This window comes from Atta cephalotes (assembly GCF_000143395.1).
Source record: "Atta cephalotes unplaced genomic scaffold scaffold00024, whole genome shotgun sequence".
Classification (NCBI taxonomy): domain Eukaryota; kingdom Metazoa; phylum Arthropoda; class Insecta; order Hymenoptera; family Formicidae; genus Atta; species Atta cephalotes.
In genome coordinates, this window is record NW_012130088.1 from 2,228,036 (window position 1) to 2,231,901 (window position 3,866).

The window sequence follows — 3,866 nt, forward strand, 5'->3', positions numbered from 1 at the left end:
GAGAGAGAGAGAGAGGCAGGGTACAGTAGGCGATTTCAATTCGATATAATTCTATTAATAAAGATCATAATAATATGAAGGTAAATGTGTGCGAGTGTATGGAAGAAAGTTAGAGAAAGAAAGAGAAAGGCATGAATGATAGAAAAGTAAAAAGATAGAAATAAAACATGTAAAGCTAAAGTGGCAGAATGGACGATTTTTGAGAATTAAGTAAATCTCAATGATTAAATATTATCTCTGACAAAATAAAAAAATTACTGTTTTCAATCGAAGCGGATCTTAGTGCTTAAATATTAGTGTGAATTTATATACATATCCAATTCTGCAAATACTGTGCGCCGAAATCTAAAAAAATTACTGATTAGAAAAACTAATTAGTTTAAAGTTTCTTATTAATATTCACTGTATTTATATTATAAAATCGCGAAAAATCTTCAATATAAACTCTGTCGATTTACGCGCATAAGAGGTTCAATGAAAAAAAAGATACAAAAACACAATCATGCATCCCAACATTATTTATTCAATTTTTATTTACAACTTAAAAACTAAAAATATCTGAAAACTAAATATATGAGAGGTAGCTCCGTCTCCGTCTTCGAATATCAATAGCTGCAACCATTGGTCTGAAAGAAAGCCCAGATTGAGGGAACTGAAAACAATGAAGAGATAAACGTAACGTTTCATGTCGTTTAAAAATAAACATGGTTTAAAAAAAAAACGAGAATACTTTTTTATAGCGCAATCAAATCGCGGTTTCGTCTATAATGAATAATTACACACATTACGTTATATACATAACAAATTTTCTGTATAATAATTTTACAAACAAAAATTAAACGAGACTCTCACTCTTAATATTCTTTTAAATTAATTCCAATTAAAATTTATTTTTACGAAAGCAAAAGAAAACTCTCGAAGTGAATTTAGTCCACTATGTAAAGCAAAGTTTCTCCCCTTAGGTACTATTTACGTAAGCAGCGGCTGAAGTTTGCATAACTTTTGGCTCGCAATGGCCCAGGCGATTTTTCGAGGCACCCCCGCGTGTTTAATTTACTCGCGTCTTGCTTGCGTACCGTTAGCGACGAATTCTAATTACTCGGCACTCCGTCAGCGCATTATCAGCCCTTCGCGAATTGCTGCCTGTTGGTTCACGATAACACGCGAGGATTTCCCCTTAACGTGCAGAGCGCAACGGTACAAACTTAATGTAAGCAGAATTTCGACTTAGAACAACGAGTAAACCGCAACTCTGGCCGCAGGATGCGGCTTATTCTGCTATTATGGCTAAAGAAACCGTCCTTTCCCCCTTCCCCTGTCAGTCAAATGTTGCCATAATGCCTATTTCCTTTTTCATTGACGGTTTGCTCTTTAAAATTTAGATCTAATTATCTTAAAATAATTAGAAAACAGTGTATTTAAGGCTCTTGGCTACTGACTATACAGTAATATTATATTGTGACGTCAGAAACGAGAAAAATACACAAAATAAAGAAAATTCTACATTGCAAGCTACATTAAGATGTAAATATTTTTTAATTAAACAAAATTGTAATCGAATAGAATAAATTTATAAGACTGAAAATTTCCCTTATATTAATTAATAAATAACCAAAAAAGAAACTATTAACAGTTATCAAATGAGGTAAATATAATTTTATTTAATTCTGAAGTAAAAAAAAATTTTCGGTACATTTTGCTGATGTACTTAATATTGTTTTATTGAAAAGTATTTTCATTTTTTATTTTTATTTTTATTTTATATTTTGCAAGAATTTTTATAATTATATGCCTTCTCGCTAAATATCTGTAATGAGTGATCTTAATAATAATTATAATTATTGTTAATTGCTGAGAAGTCTCGCAAATTAATGTTATTGTTACGGACAATATGCTATAATTTTGTTAATAGAACAAATGCGGTTGACAAGCGGTGAGCTTTTCGTTTATGGTGGTAATATAATACAGATACCGAATTTGTAAATAATATCGATGAAGTCCATTAATTTTAGATAATTATATTAATGGCACACGAGGTGGCGTGGGTAGGCAGTGGACTATTTCGAGTCCGATTACGTGTATACTAGAGCTATAGGTAAGCAAACATCTCGGGTGAAGAGCCAAATCGCAATATACTGATTGCACCAGTCCCCCTTATTGCACGATATATCATCGATGTCCCCTAATCGGAATGGAATCGAATACTAATGTAACAATGCGAGGTACGTTATTGCATTAGTTGTATTAATTATGCTAATTAATGATGTTAAACAATGTCAACAAACAGCGGCACGGACTACGGTGACGCACAATATTGTCGATTATATAATGCGAATACCGCACTGCGCGGTACATAAATCGTGTATAATCTCGTTTGAATAAAATTCTTTTCTATATGTACTTATTATGTAGAATGTTTAATATTACGTGTCGTATACCTTGTATACCGTGGACCGTAAGTCAGACTAATCCTGCAGGAATAATTGATCCGCGCAATCATTTAGGCTTAGCGAGCTCATGAACGCGAACTCACTACACTGCGGACACTCGCATACATCAAATGAGTAGCTCATTGGCAAAAGTCGTTTCTTATCTCCATTTGAAATTTCTTTTACCAAGAAAAAAAAAACTTGTATAATTTTCCTCGCTAGCTATCGATTTTTGTTAATTAAAAAAAATTCATTGTTTTAGTTAACAAAACATGTGTAATGTAGCGTGAGGAACAATTTCTAATACAATTTTTATTAAAATTCAATTTCAAGGAACTAAGAAATCCAGAAGTTCCAATAAAGACCGTTCATATATTAAACAAATTTTTGGCCACTTTTAACCTCCTCTCTTCTCCATATAAGCAAGCGTAAGGATTTCTGAAACTCTCCCTTAAAATTACTAAATTTTTCCATGTCACACAAAAAAAGTTAATTTGCTGATATTATTGACAGCAATTAGTTTTGACATGACATTTTTTGTAATAATATGATTTTTTTCAACATTATTAAAAGAATCATACAATAACATTGAAAAAATTGTACCAAAATGAACTGTTATTAATAATATCAGCAAATTAAATATATTTTTAATCTAAAATATATTGTTGAGAAAATAAATATTAAAATACAATATGTTGTTGGCAAACTTAATATATTTTATTTTATGTTATTGTATAATTTTTTTTTAAAGCTGAATTGCACTTTTTATACGTTAAATTGGTTTATTAGATTAAAATAATCTTCCGAGCAAACACCAAGTTGCATGTACATGTTAGTTGTAATTTCTCACTCAACAATATAACTGTAATATAACTTATGTATTATATTATAGTTATATTGTTGAATGTGAGAAATTATAATATGTACGTTACATGTAACTTGGTGTTTGCTGGTCTTTGGCATAATTGTCGTGTTCAAATTCGATAAGCAGTTTGCTTATTTGTCGAATAATTGCACATGAATGCTAATACTTATATATATATAGATCCAACCAATCACGTTCAACAGTCGATGAGTAAGTTAGCAGCTTCGGTCAACTTGAACGCGATTATTAGTCCGTTAAGTTTTATCAACTCCCGCTCATTATATTTAAATTACACTTTATAATATACACTGTTAGTAGTAGTTACAATCTAATTTATAATAAAAAGCCTAAAGACAAAACTCAGATGGATGCGGAAGATAAAGCTCATTATTTTTATCTATAATCCTTAATCTTGTTGGTCTGTTCGAATTTATTTGCATAATGTATAATTTATATTCTTACTAATTTTATAATAAAATATATATTAATTAATTATTTTATTTAATTATTATTTATTATTAGTTACTTTATTACTACTTATTAGTACTACTAACGAACTATAGACGTATAGT

At 30.2% G+C, this 3,866-nt stretch overlaps 1 long non-coding RNA gene across 1 annotated transcript in view; it reads right to left on the reverse strand.

The window, feature by feature from the left end:
• Positions 1-503: 503 nt before the first annotated feature.
• LOC105620071 overlaps positions 504-3,866 on the reverse strand; it is a 49,695-nt gene continuing 46,332 nt past the window's right edge. The window contains exon 2 of the long non-coding RNA XR_001046492.1: positions 504-652. This is a non-coding gene — a long non-coding RNA (uncharacterized LOC105620071). The remainder of the gene's footprint in view (positions 653-3,866) is intronic.